The 15,687-nt window shown below is 37.3% G+C and overlaps 1 pseudogene; it reads right to left on the bottom strand.

The window, feature by feature from the left end:
* Positions 1-12,742: 12,742 nt before the first annotated feature.
* Positions 12,743-14,273, bottom strand: LOC148211242 (bidirectional sugar transporter SWEET5-like; annotated as a pseudogene).
* Between the last annotated feature and the right edge of the window lie 1,414 nt (positions 14,274-15,687).

Raw genomic sequence — 15,687 nt, 5'->3', positions numbered from 1 at the left:
TCCCTCACCTCATCCTCAGACTGATGGGTCTTGCGCTTCTTCTTCTTGGACTTTTTGGGGGAAGCCTTCCTCTGAATCTCCCTAAGGGGAGAAACTTCAAGGATCTTATGATCATGAGAGGTTCCAGCCGTAGTCGCCTCCTGCGTTGAAGCGGCTATGTGTCCGACCTCAACCAGCTCGACCTCGGTGGGAGGATCAGCAATAGCAGGGCTAGGTGCCTATTTACTCTTAGAAGCATGCCCAGCGCGTAGGCATTTGCGCTGAACATCCTGGGAGAAGCTGCAAACCATGGCTGCAAGAAAAATAACTGTAAGTTAAGTACAAGATAAAAAGCATCCGATGTAAAGCATAAGAACAGGCAACTGACCTAGCTCAAAGTTAGGTCTTCGAGCTTCGGGCGGGCTAGAAGAGAGTTGTAGTCGAGCAGTCCGGAGGAAAGGAGAAGCTTGTCAATGATAAGCGTGTTGATCTGCTTACCACTCTTGAATCTACCTTTGAAAAACTTTAGAGCGTTGAAAGTCGGCTTGGTAAGTTGACGGATCGGCCTTATAGCGACTGAATTTGGTAAAGTTTCGGGTTAAACAATGAAGAGAAATAATTGAAAGCAAGTAAAGACTCTACTCCTTACCTAAGCTCCAAACCTATAGGCGACGTTGAAGAAAGACAGGTCAGACTCATTCCTAGCCAGGCACGTGCCAGAGGCGAAGAACCACTTTCCGACCCATTTCTATATGGAGGTCGGACCATTCAGAATGTCTCTCGCGCCCTTTCTAGTCACATGTAATACCTCTTTGGCTTCATAGAGATTCGTTTAACATCGAAGCAACCCATAAGCTGGTCAACTCCGAGGAGGTCCAGATCGTCCACCTCCTTACACTGTAACCATAATAAAACGGCTAAGTCAAAGACGACTCCCCATCCATTGGGACCACTTACGTAAGAGCTAGTCCAGTTCCAAACAAAAACTCATGTGCCAAGGGGTGGACAAAAAGGCGGAAGCCATACTCAAACATTTTTAAGTAAAGGGTTATGCACCCTTCAGGTGGATTATCAACTCGTTCCCCTTCCTTGGGAAACAATGATGTCATTCAGAATGCTATATCTCCTACGAAGGGGGCCGAGGTAGTTCTCAGGCATCTGGGAAAGGAATTCTAAACTTTGTCCCGAGGTTGAAGTATTGCTATCAACCCCATCATCCTCTGAGAACCTAAAATTATCTATCTCCTTCTCTAGCTCGGAGAATAACCTATAAGCAAACTCCCTTACGGAATCGGCCCTTCTAGGCGAAGGGTCCTGATTCCGAGCTACCCCACTAGACGAACTACTATTATTTGAACTCGAGGGACTAGAAGACGTCGACATGACTTTGAAAATAAAAGAGAGAACTTAACAAAAGAGAAGGAACGAGACTGGCCTAAAGATTTCGATCTGATGAGGTCGGACTCCAAGATTTCAGAAAGCATAAAAAACGGAAACAGAACCATGGGGGTATTTATAGCAACCCGAAATTCAATCCTAGCTGCATACGTGTCCCAAATTGAACGTCTCAGATCGGAAGAACTCTGAACGTCAGAGGTAATCAAGCGTGCACCCAACGCCGATTCCGTTTTCGAGTTTTCCCAACGGTAAAATTTATCATGACGGCCTCGGAAGTCACCACGTGAATCAATTTCCTTTAGGATAACAAACTTCTCTGCCAAGTCGAGATCGAACCCGGGAGAGAGGGGGCCAATGTTTGGGGATGAAATATCCCATTGCCACATGGAGGATGGAGACTCGTCACTTAAAGAAGATTCAGAGAAACAAATTGAGTGAGGTCCATCTCGGATCCTTCTGAGATGGAAATATTGTTGTTTCCTATTAAGGAACCAACATATTATCTCCAGGAAAGTGTCCGAGTTCGATCTTCTCGAACCCGACACATCCGACCTCAAGTCCGACCAAAATAAGCGCGTGTCGTAGCCTCTGTCGGAACCTAAACCTATAAATAGAGAGCCTCATTTCACCATCAGGTATCGAATTTCTCCTCGAACTTAATATTGAGTTCGAGCTGCTTAATGACTTGAGCGTCGGAGATTTTGCCCTCTTGTCCAGGTCTTCCCTTCGCATTCGGGTTGGAGCAAGGACCGGGTTCGAGCTAGATAGATGTTGTGCAAATCCTTGCATAAGCATAGTTAAAATTAATAAGTATAATTGATGAGTTTAAAACGTAAAGATAAAAGTTAATGGAACGAGTCATCTCGATGTTTTAAAAAGGTATTTAAAATAATTTTGTTAAACATCTCGTTTTTCTATATAGTTTTGCAAGAAAGTTTCACAAATTATTTCTTTTTATATTTTATCAAATTTTTAATGATATAATTTAATAATGTTATCATTTACGTTGAACTTTATGGACATATATAGAAATGTTGATGAAAATTTTGTATTATAATGATGGAGATACATAATTTATGGAAAAATCCTAATTAAAAACCATGCATTAGATATTGTTAATTGATCTTCACCCCGACATGTTGTACTAAAAAATGAAAAAGATACCATTAAATTGAACAAATTTTTAATTTAAGTATAAATCTAAATCCATCTAGTACACATAAAAGCAAACAAAATCATACACACGAAAGAATGTATAAGAATTTCAATAGGAGTAAATATTTTATTTATAATGAAATAATATGAAACTATGGAATATTGAGAAGTAAATATTTTGTTTTATTTGTAGGGCGTGTCTAAGAGTGATTTTGGCATGGGTAGTGTTGATGCTTGAATTTTGGCTTCCCGATTCTTTCCAAAATGCGCACCAAACTCGATGATCAAAGGACCGGATACCTGTAAAACCGAACAACCCTAAATCGGTGTGACTTCTGTCACACAAGCTCCGATGTCAAAGTTAGCTATATGAGAATCACTTAAGCAAGCAAGGTACTTAGAGTGTATTTTAGCTTACCTTCAATGGGTGACTCCCTCTCCTATTTATGGTTCGTATTCCCACTAGGGTTTCACGAATTCCAACCCTAGGTCATCTCACAATAGTCGGGCACACTAGGTCATAATACGTGTGGGCCTGGCCGGGTCAACCTTCGTGGTCGCCTCCCTCGGCTTAATACGGTCTTTAATCTGTCGTTTTCTATCTCATAATAGTTGCCCCTACTCTCGAGGTGATATACTTCAGCCTTCTAGTCTCGTCACTTCGAGAGTACATTTTTAAGCGTGTCATAAAAAGGTTGTCATTGTTGATCTCTGGTTCACACCATATTAGATAAACCTGTGAATGAGGTATCTCATCTGTCATTGTGTTGTCGCATCTCGGTCAGACCCGTGATGGAGAGGGTCTCCTGCCTCGGCGTTGAGTCGAGCAATGTTGGGGCTCGTGTCCAAGATGATAACCCACCTCGACTACCGAGCCTAGCATTATTGATCCCCCACATCATGCCTAGACCCGTGACCATGGTCACAGGTCTCTTGGTAGCCGAGCAGTCCTCAGTCCAATGGTCAAAGACCATCGGTCCAAGTCGTGCTCCTTCACTTTTGGGGGGCTATATAAACCCCTTTAACTTCCTTCACATTTCATTCGTCCCTTTCACTTCGAGGTAACCTCTCATTTTCTCTCATTCTTTGTTGCCTTTTCTGTTTCCATGGCGTCCGGTAGCGACCTGAATTTCGAATGGACGACCTCCGATGACGGGACGTCATCTAACAACTCTTCCGAATCCAGGTCCTATCGCCTTTCTTAGGTAGACAACTCTACATTTACAGCAAGGGAATTACCACGTCTTCGCTTAAAATACCGCATTCCAGATTCTGTTAGTCTTCGTCTCCCGAATCCTGGAGAGAGTATTGACAGATCCTACCCTAGGGAGGTCATATTTTATGCGGTCATGTTAAAATTTGGTGTCCACCTACCCTTGCCATTGTTCCTTCAAAATTTTCTTGCTTTCAATCAAGTAGCTCTTTCCCAGATCATCCCTAACGGGTGGTCCACGTTGATTAGTTGCTTCATTCTATGGTATTACCTCGGGGGTGACCAACCTTTAACTGCGGCCACCTTCATGTCACTTTATTTTCTTAAACATAGCCCCGATGACAATTTTCATTTTTACGTTAGCTCGCGGAATCAAATTCTCATTATGGGTCCTTCCTTGGTAAAGTACTGGAAGGATGAGTGGTTCCTTGTCGCCGGTGACTGGCTAGCCCAGGATGACCGTGGATTACATTTCCCCGTCCCAATAGAGTGTAGGGAGTTAGATAAGTAGATTTCCGAGCTGTATCGGGACTTTCTCATGTCACGTTGTAAAATCCCTCTCTTTTTTCTTCGTTGACAGTTCCCCGTAGCTGTGAACTCACTACCGAGGTGTTGAATTTCTATCATATTATCATTCATTTATTAGACATCGAACGGTGGGACCCGGACTTGGTAAAAAAGCAAAACTTGGTAAACTTTGGCCTGGCTCCTCCTCGTCGACCTTCAGGTAATTGTCGGAAGCTATCTTAAATTTGCATCCCAGTTGATTTTCATTCTTGTACCTTGTTTCTAGAAATGTCAGGACGGGCCACTTCCCTATTTGAGAGAGAACGCCGACGGAATGTCTGGAGCTCGGGAGCCGGATCCAGTCGGGCTTCAGATGTCGAGATAACTGACTTGACGGAGGATGACCCCCTATCTCAGCATCAGGCTCGGTCTTTGATGCCTCCTGCTGCACCTCGCCACTCCACCCGACTCCAAGGGACATCCACCCCGTCCTTCTCTCGTGGCCTCCTAGGGTCTTCCCCTCATGTGTCGGCTTTTCCTTTTTAAGGCCCATATAATGCCGATGTCGACGGGGTAGCTTATCTGGAGAGGGCATTTAGCCTTTGGGAAGGACTTGGGGAGTCGTCGAGTGGGTCGAGTTTTGACTACTCAAACCTTCAGCACAGCATTAATACCTGTCTTAGCGATCTCCATCAGGTCAGCTCTTGCAGTTACCTATAGGTATCTAAAGTCGCATCTAGTTTAACGTTCGTTATTGGCTTTGGCAGGTTTTTAATCGCATGGTCGTGTTCTCGGGTAGGATTGCGGATGAAATTAACCATCTCAGTCGCCACTACACCCCTCGGGATGAATTGGACCAGGTTCTTGCTTCTTTAAACTAGGCTAATAGCCTGTTGGAGAATGCTCAGCATGACCTGGAAGCAGAGAGGAGGAGATCCCGAGATAACTTGGCCGATCTGCAGAGGAAGCTCGATGAGGCCAACGCCCAACTCTTCAACTCCGAATTTCTGGCCGAGGAGTTTAAGAAGACCCAAGACTATGTCACCTTGCAGAATGCTGCCATGGAATGTGGCGTCTCATGGTCTCTCCGCCAAGTCTCCAACAAACACCCCGACATCGATTACTCCTTTCTCTAGGAGCGCTTTAGTGCCGAATGTGATGCCCTCGACGATATGGACGACGACGACGACAAGTAGGGACGATGTGGGTCAAGTTGTCCATGATGCTTCGTGTTTTGGAAAACTGTCTGTTATTTTACTGTTGTTGTTTTTCATGTTACCTTGTTGGTAATTTGTTATGTCGGAATTATCAATTAAATCTCTTCAAGCATCATCATTGGCTTAAGGCTCTAACTTTGGCGGAGTCGACTTTGCCTACCTTTAACTTTCATAGGTTTCTAACTTATTGGTTGTGGCCAGCGATTTTACACCCGTTAGTCTCGTCATCATTTGGCTTTTGGCTCCTTGCTCGTGTTTTAACGGTGCTAGGCCAAGTAGCCCACTTTTGGTTTGGCCCTAGTCGAGATCCTTAATTGTCCCTTCCAAATTCTGTTAATCCATATATTATCGTGCCCCCTACTTGAGGAGTTCATGGAAAGAAGTGACAGTGGTTGCTCAAGTAGATAATAGAAATTTTATTGAACCAAAAAATGCAGAACCAAACAACATTACCCTAGGTTGAAGAAAGAGAAGAAAAAAAACAAAAGACAACCTTAAAAATTTGCATCTACCTTAAACCCTATTTTTATTGGTCGATAAAGTAGCAGTGATCATTCTGAGGTAGAGGTCATAATTCCTGTGTCGTTGGCTCTTAACGAGGTGTGGTAGCAATCACGCGACACCCACTGCTCCCCTGACCTCACCTATACCTCCAGATGTTGGAAACTTCATAGATTGGTGGTATGTGGAGGGTATTGCGTTGAGCATGTCTATGGTCAGCCTCCCCAATATTGCATTATAGGAGGATGAGTAGTCGATGACGAGGAATTCTACTATTTTAGTGATGCTCCTTGACCCACTTCCGAATGTTACCGGCAATTCTATTCTGCCTTCTGGGATGACCCATTCTCCCCCAAACCCCACTAGTGGTGTAGGGCCGCTCTTAAGCACTCTTTCTCCTAAATCCATAGCCTTATAAGCTGTCAATGAGATGATGTTGGTTGAGCTACCCCAATCCACCAAGATTCGATGTTCGTATTGGCTATTTTTAGGGCAATAACCAATGCGTCATTATGTGGGTGGAAGAGGTGGGTTGTCTCATCCTCTGAAAACTCGATTTTTGAGGGCTTTCCTGCAAAATTTACGTGGTAGACTTCATAATGCACTAACCCTGTCCTAGCTTCTCGTACGCTTGCTTTCCTCTTCCTGTCAGACTCCTTTTCCACTGAACCTCCCATTATTGTCCGGATTTTCCTAGCAGGGGACTTGTTGTCATTCTCACTGTTTTGAGTTGCTTTGGGATCTTCCACATACTCTTTGACATATCCTCTCCGAATAAGTCCTTCCACCTCTTCTTTGAGATCAAAACAACCATGTGTGGCACGCCCATGGTCTTAGTGGAAGAGGCAGTATCGCCCATTGCTTCTTTTATTCGGAGGTGCTTTCATCCTCTCTGACCACCTAAGCAACCTTTGATCTTTGATCTCCATTAGCACCTATTCGAGTGGGACTGTAGTTGAAGTATATTTTTCGAACTTTCGAGGCGGATCTTTCTTACTAGTTCGATCTCGTTTTTCCCATCTCGAGCCCTGTTGCTTCTCACCATACCTTTCTCTTTCCTGGTCGGTATGTTTCCCTCCAGGTTCCTTTTTTGAGTGAAAGAATTCCCTAGCACTCATATATTTCTGGGCTCGGCTCAACACTTCTGCAAAGATGTTCGGGGTCTTCTTTCCGAATGAAAACGATAGGTGCTCATCTTTGATGCTAGACATGAAAGCCAGTAACGACACCGCATCAGTAAGACCTTCAACCTATAGCTTCTCCTCATTGAACCTAACCACATAGTTGTGAAGGCTCTCCATCTCTCTTTGTTTTATGGTCAGGAGGTAGGCTACTGGTCGGCTTCAATTCCGTCCCTCTACAAACTGGGTCACGAATGCCCTACCTAGGCTTTTGAAGCTTGAAATTGACCCCGCTCCAATTGTCGAAACCAAATTCTGGCCGAGTCACCTAGGGTGAAGGAGAAAACTTTATACCTAATGGCCTCCGTTACACCATAAATATCCATCCATTTGCGGTATGCATCAAGGTGATCGATGAGATCCGTCGAGCTGTCGTATTGTTTGATGGCGGGGAGCTTGAACTTTGGAGGAATTTTTTCTTTCATTATCTTCCGTGAATAGAAAGTCTGCTTGGCCCACTAGTTCCTCAAGGTCGAATCTCTTGTCTTTGTATCCTCTTGACTGTATCTTCGACTACTTGGTTCGGCCAGGTACCCTTTTTCTATCGATAGTAGTTCGCCCGAGGTCGGCTCGATCAACTGGGTAGTTTCTACTTCCGTCGGGTACAACAAACCTGTACTGTCGTGCAGCTGTTTGCCAGCCTAATCGGCCGAAGACGCTGGTCTGAGGTTCGTCGTTTCCTCATATCTTCAGTTTGCTCCATATGTGGTTTGTTGATTCCTCAACTCTTTAAACCACTGGAGCTTTACCCTTCCGCGGATCACGAACAAGTGTTGCCTGTTCTACCTCATGTTGCTCAAGCTTTTGCAAAAGTAGGGATATGTTGGGGTACATTCCTTTGACATTTTCTTCTAGAGCGGCCAACTTGTCTCCCTATTGATCTAGAACCTCGATCGGTTGGTTTCTCCTTCGAATATTTCAGGCAGGGATGTATCCCAATTCACTCTTCTTATAGGGTTGCACTCTTCATCAGAATGTTGTGGACTCCTTCCCAAAATCAAGTTGACAAATCTTTAATCTCTAGTCGTCCCCACAGATGGCGCCAATTGTTGATGCAGAAATTTGGTTCCCTAGAACTCTGCAGATTCCGCACCAATCTTCTAGAAAAAGAGATCGACAAAACCTACAAAACATAATCGCACACAGACCGGTGTAGCTCTTGCTACACGGGCTCCGATGCTTAAGTTAGTGTTTGGAGTAATTAAGTATGAAGAGTAGAGTGATTAGACTTAACCCTAAGGTTTTGCTTATCTCTCTATTTATAAGGGTTAAATCATGATTCCTTCCAGAATTAGGAAAGTTGAATCCTAAGGTATTTAGGAGACCCCCTTCATAGGATCGACCCATTTGTTCTTATGTCGCCTCACACAAATCACGCGGGATAAGTGGATTGGATACACAGCAGTTGTCATTGGGCTGAGGGCTGTTCGGTACCGAGCAGGGGTCGGCGCCAAGCCTGGGTCGACCAAGGCAATTTGGGCCCAATTGGTCTTAACCTGGTTGATCCGGGTCATTAGGCCTTTGCACGCCCGGCCCATTGCTTTGTCGGGTTCTATTTATTTAGCCTATAACAACTCGAATGGTGGTTTTGGAAAATCAATTATACTTAAATTTCTTTTTTTCAAATCACTAATTCTATCATCACTCACAAACACACCGTTAAATTTTTGGAAAATCATTTATGAATCCTTGCCGAACATTCTATTTTAAAATGAGAGTGATTTAGACTTGAGTAGAAGTGATTCTACCTATACCAAATCACTTGTAGACATGCCCTACAAATAAAACAAAATATTCACTTCACAATATTTCATAGTTTCAATATCAGTTGCTTATAAATAAAATATTTACTCCTATTGAAATTCTTATACATTCTTTCCATGTGTTTGATTTTACAATGTACTAGATGGATTTAGATTTATTCCAAAATTACAAATTTGTTCAATTTAATGATATCCTTCTTTTTTTAATACAACATCTGGCGGTGGAGATCAATTACCAGTATCTAATGCATGGTTTTTAATTACAATTTTTCCATAAATTATCTCTCCATCATTATAATACTAAATTTTTATCAACATTTATATATACTAGTGTATTACCACGTGCAATGCACGTATAATTTTTTTTAATTATAAGGTAACTTAAATTTTATATAATTTCACGTAAAATATTTTAAGTATAATTATTTTAAAAAATAATTAAGATTAATTTTTATATATATTTATTATTATTGACAGCTAATTACTAATAATAAAATGTACTATTTATAATTATTTTTTAAATATATTATTTATAATTAATTGTTAATGATATATTTTGTAAATAAATAAATTAAAAGTAAAGGAAAAAGTATATATTAATAAAAAAGTAAATAGGTATTTTAATATTTTTATTTTTGAATTATTTCAACCTAATATGGGTCCTTTATTTTATTTTTTTAATATTTTGTTTGTTTAAATGGCTGACATTTTGTTATATATGTTGAATTTTTTAACTAAATATAAATTATTTTATTGATTTAATTTTATATTATAATTAAAATTATTAAAGAAAACTTCTTCAAATTATTATTAGAAAATAAAATGACCAAAAGTTTTATATTCCACCTTTTACGATTCTATACAAATTATTGTTTATAATTAATTTATTAATTAAACATTTTTTTTATATATTGACTTCTATGATTGTTTTTTTTTTCAACAATAAGAACATGAGCTTGTAATTATCTATATTTTAAACAAATATTCTAAATAAAATTGCTCAAAAAAAACATTCTAAATAAAAAAAATACACTAAACAATAAAAAACATTAGTAACAAAAAAAATCCAAATCCTAAACTAAATAAAATTGCTAAAAAAAGAAACATTCCAAATAAAAAAACACACTAATTAGAAAAATAACAGTAGTAACAAAAAAAATCCAAGTACTTACTATACACTCATCTTTTAGAGTAAATATGCAGATTGCTTGACATATACTATTATTCAACTTTGTAAAATTGTGGAATGGTAATGTCACAAACCTAGTATTCGAGATATGTAGATTCAACATATGCCTCCCTTGCAACTTGATGAATATGTCACAAATATCTCGAGATGTTTTCAAGATTGAATCAGAGATGTTTCAAGGAACTAAGAATAAAAAAGTATTGAAACTTGTGAAAAACATGTAGAAGAAAACCTATTTTTATAGTAGTAGAGGATAAAACGTTACAAAAGCTTTTCAAATTCTAAAACTCTTGAAATTCTAGTATGAATTTTAATTAAAGAAAAAATTAATTTTATGTTGTTGGAAAACTTTTTGCATTCTAACCTTTTATATTTCATGCATTTATAGTATTGATAATTAATAATTAATAATTAATTTAATATTTGTAATAATATATTAATGGCATAATTTGTAAATTTGTAAATTTAGTAAAGGGCAAAAGTGTCCAAAAATGTTTTTCCTACATCCTACCTTTTTAATATAGTATAGATGTCCATAAAGTCCGACATAAATGATAACATTATTAAATTATATCATTAAAAATTTGATAAAATATAAAAAGAAATAATTTGTGAAACTTTCTTGCAAAAATATATAGGAAAACGGGATGTTTAACAAAATTATTTTAAATACTCTTTTAAAACATCGAGATAACTCGTTCTTCCTTACATTTTAAACTCATCATTTATACTTATTAATTTTAACTACTTGAGTTCACAACTTGCATGAAAGGTATACTGACGACTATTAAATGTCAATTAAAATGTAGTATGTTAGTATATATCGGCCGTCAATATTTCTCTTTTTATTATAGTTATTGTCCGTCAACTATGTTGTGTTTTAGCCGACGGCTAAAATCCGTCAATATTTATTGTTCTGTTGATAATTTTTAGCCGTCCATAAAAAGAGAAATATTGACGGCTAAAACCGTCAAATATGTTAAAAACACCAAGGCAAGGAGAAACGGAATAGTACCGGATTAACGTCAACAAAAATCTAAAAGTTAACCATACATACCACTTTTAAAATATTATTATTTTCATTAAATTTTCAAATGTTTATATTTGTCTGGTAAGAGTTTCAAGTCTATTATATTTTGGTTCCTAAATTTTTAAATGGTCCATTTTAGTCAATAAACTTTAAAAAGATAATCAATTTGATCTTATCATAATTTTACTTTTAACAAATGGATAATGAAGTAGGTGTGTTAACAAACCTCAGACTTACAGAGATATTTTGTTTTTGTTAGTTAGTTTACTCTTTCTTATACTCTTTTACTGTGGTATGAGATCAATAATTTAGTATCGGTAGTATCCTAAACTAACAATAATATTTTTAGACTAAAAAAAACTAACAAAAATATTTTTGGACTAAAACAACTAACAATAACATTTTCCTAAAAAAATAAAAAACAAAAAAAAGGAAAAAAAAGACTAGTGATGACATTTGAATGTTTAGACTTGAGATCATGCACATAATTGAATTCTATTAGATTCTTTCGATGTGTTTTCTTCCTCTTTTGAACCCCACACTGAGTAATATGCCTATAGAACCTATTGAGAAAAACTTGAAACTGCCTTGCTTATCTGCAAAATTTAAATTAAAACATTGGTCAAATTAAAAGTTTTAATGAAATAAAAAAATGTCGATCTTGTTTTTGTGCTTGTTGATAAATTCTTGGATCGAACCACTATAAAATTGAGTGTCGTTTGTTCTTGATATTTGAATTTAGAATATGGACAAATGACATTCCATAGAAGATCCAGAACATGCGGTTGGGAATGGTTACGAGGTAGAGATCTGGCTTGAACTCTTGCACCGCCTTGTTTAATATTTTTGTACAAAATGTTGAGCGCATAAATACTTTTAAGATTCTTGAGAAATATTGAAAACAATATTGAAAATAATGGTTCATTCAACTTACAGGTCATTATTTAACTTTAAAAAGTGTCTAACTGATCTCTAATTTAACTTTCAAGTTTTCGATTTTTCGTCTAATAAATATTTGACTTATTAAATCTTTTTTAAACTTTTAATGACGTAGGTAAAAAGACTTACTAAACACATTTAAAAAGAGATTAAAATTTATAAGATATAATTCTCAAAGTTGCGGCTCACCATATGGTTATATTTTTGCATCTTTATGGCTAAATTTAGTACATTAGAATGGAGGATACTCAAGCAATTTTTTCTTACATTCAGAAGCTGTAAAGAAATAAGGCTTAATAGTTATATAAAATATATGCTACATCATCATAACAATAATTTTCTTCCTATTGTATTCAAAAAAAAAAAAAACTTTCATATCCATCAAATACACGTAAAAAGTTATGTCTACGTATTGGTGATAGGAGCACATAGGTGGTACACTCGAATATCCCAACTAGGTTGGCACATTCTTAGCACCATCATCAATCTATCCTTTCTCATAATTCTTCGTACAAAATAGCTACTAGAAATCAACTAAATTATCTAAACCGTCTCAACATCGTTGCTTATCTGCAAAATTTCAATTAGAACATTGGTAAATATGGATAAAAATATCAATCATTCAAGACTTAAAAATAGAAAGATGTAGGAAATATTGATGTTTATTTTTTTAAAGATGGTTTAAATTTGCATTAGAAGTGGAGAGTACACCTATCAACAAATAGATATTAAATTTGGTAAGTGCGTAAGTTGTCCAGATGCTACGCCATTGAGAAAGGTGGCCAAAGAAAATGACATATACTTGACACTTTTTGTCGTTATCACCTTTTTTTAGTTTAAATATAGGATATTATAGGTTAGAATAACTACTAAGAAGAAAAAAGTAAAAGTAATTAAATTGGATCATAAAGAAGTTGATTGGAATTTACTCACCATGATGGTAGGAGAGGAACATACATCATGATGTTGAGGACGTCACAAATTATTCCAACCATCAGTGATCTATTTTTGATTTCGTGTAAAACTAGCAGGATTATGACAACAACAATGGCCACAAATATGACTTCAATGAGGAGACAAAACACCTACATTATTTTGGAAGAAGATCAAGTCAAGCATCAACACATGTTAATACGAGAAATTTGAGGGATTTTTCTAATTAATAATTGAATACATTTTTTCTAATTTTGATGCAAAAAGATTAGAAAAGGAAAAAATAACTTACCTGTCATTTGTTATTAGCAAAGAAGACGAAGATGACCAGATATGCAAGTTTGATAACAAGGCCAACGACATTAATGGTGACGGCCAAAACGCTGTCAAGATGGTCAAATGGCATTCCGTAGAAATCCATAACATGCAGTTTAGAACGGTTGCGATGTAGGGATCTGGCTTGAAGTCTTTCACCGCCTTGTTTTTAATGATTTTACAAAATGTTAGTCTACATTGCTTATGCATAAATACCTTTAAGATTCTTGAGAAATAGTGAAAACAATATTGGAAGATGAAAAACAAAGGTTAAAATATAAGTTTGATGTTTTAACATTCAAGTTGTGTCTAATAGAATTTTGAATTTTAACCGCCCATAATAGTTAGGTCAACTTACACTTGTGTCTAATTTTCAAGTTTTCAATTATTGTGTGTCTAATTGAAAACTCTACAGAAATTTACTATTTACAATTTTATTAGATATAATTCTCAAAATTCAAGGCTAAATTTGTAATTTAATTAAAAATAGAAGTTGCAAAAGAAAATTAGAAATTTAATTAAAAATAGAAGTTGCAAAAAGAAATTAGAAGATGGTGGGGAAGGTAGGAGAGAGCTTACAGTTGGGAGAAGAAGCGGCTGAAAGAGATGACATTAAATACCTGCACATATTCTTACTGAGCAAATGAATAAAATTACCACAAAACAAATTTCGTTAGGATTCAAAATCAAACTGTTCAAAATTTATATAAATAAATTATGCACTAAACTTATTGTGTCTCAAAAACAGATTTGAATATGTTCAGCAGATCAAAACGGAAAGAAAATTTGTCCAAACTTTAAAACTACAATTAAGATGAAAGAAAAACAACAAAAAGAAAAGTGCAGACTACTGATCGATTACTGTGAAATGGAGTAATTACCTGACGATATTGTACGGTGACGATAGGAGCAAGTAGGTGGTGCACTCGAACATCCCAACTAGGTTGGCACATTCTTAGCACCTTCATCAATCAATTTGATCCCGTAATTTTCCATACAAAACAGCTACTAAAAATCAACTAAATCATCTAAACTGTCAATATTTAGATGAGCTTTCCATTTCTCGATAACAGTTTCTTTGTCTGCAATCATCTCGGACATGTTATTAGCTTCTTGGTTGGTGGTCGTATCAGACCCATAAAACACATCACTTGCACCCTCATTGGTGGTTGTCATCTCAAGTAAGTAAGATATGTCGCTCGTACCTTCGTTGGTAGTCATCCCAGGTAAGGACGCGCTACTAGTACCTTCGTTGGTGGTATTCGTAGGCATGTTAGGCACATCACTAATATGATCATGACCAATGGGCGTAGCAGGCAAGTCAAATACATCAATCATGTCCTCATAGTTGGCTATCTGAGGCAAGAAAAACACATCACTCATGTCCTCATGAGTAGACGTCTTAGGCACCCAAAGGACATCACTAGTATCTTGGTTGGTCATCTCACGAACCGAAGGCACATTGCTATTATCTTGGTTGATCGTCATCTCAGGTATCCAAGGCACATCGCTTGTATTTTGGTTGGCGGTCATCTCACGAATCCAAGGCACATTGTTAGTATCTTTGTTGGTGGCCATCTCAGGAATCGAAAGCACATCGCTAGTATCTTGGTTGGCAGGAATCCAAGGCACCTCGCTAGTATCTTGGTTGACAGGAATACAAGGCACATCAAGAGTACCTTGGTTGGTGGTTTTCTTTCGCCTGCAAGGCAACTTGTAGATCGTCTTGGGTGTCATGGCTGTTTGTTCAACAGGTTGCGACGTCTCAGAATAACATCTTTTCTTTCCTTTCTTGTTATGCCTTTCGTTTTTTCTAATCCGGCACAGAACATAATTAGGATCTGCACCTTCGAGTATGCAATCCTCATGCAGGCTATATTCGTGCATGATCCATTCAGCATGGTGTTCTGGTAGTCGATCGTTCTCGTACCTGAAATTAATAAAATATTATTTATTTTTAATTCATAAAATTTCACTAAATAACAACGGTCAAAATCCATTTAACTTTCAAATTAATTCTACAATATTTTAAACAATCGTTTAAAAAAATGCAACACTAAATTAAATATAATGAATAAAATTATGTATCCATACCAAAGTATAATAAGGTTTATGAAGAAAAAGAATCAAAATAATGCCAGTAAATATTTAATAATTTTAGGCTTTTTTTTTTTAAGATTTTGTTCTCTCTTCGATGTCGCGGCCATGGAACACAATTATTCATAAAATAAAATTTATTTTTTAATAATATTTGGCCATGATCGGAATTATTTCTCGAAATTAAATTAAATTAAATTTAGGATCCCTTTTCGAAATTAAAAGGTCCCTCGTCAAATTAAATATATTTGACTTAATTACATTAATATT

This window comes from Momordica charantia, assembly GCF_013281855.1.
Source record: "Momordica charantia cultivar OHB3-1 chromosome 5 unlocalized genomic scaffold, Mcharantia_2.0 BLBB01000005.1, whole genome shotgun sequence".
Taxonomy (NCBI): Eukaryota; Viridiplantae; Streptophyta; class Magnoliopsida; order Cucurbitales; family Cucurbitaceae; genus Momordica; species Momordica charantia.
This window is presented reverse-complemented; position numbering and strand designations above follow the sequence as displayed.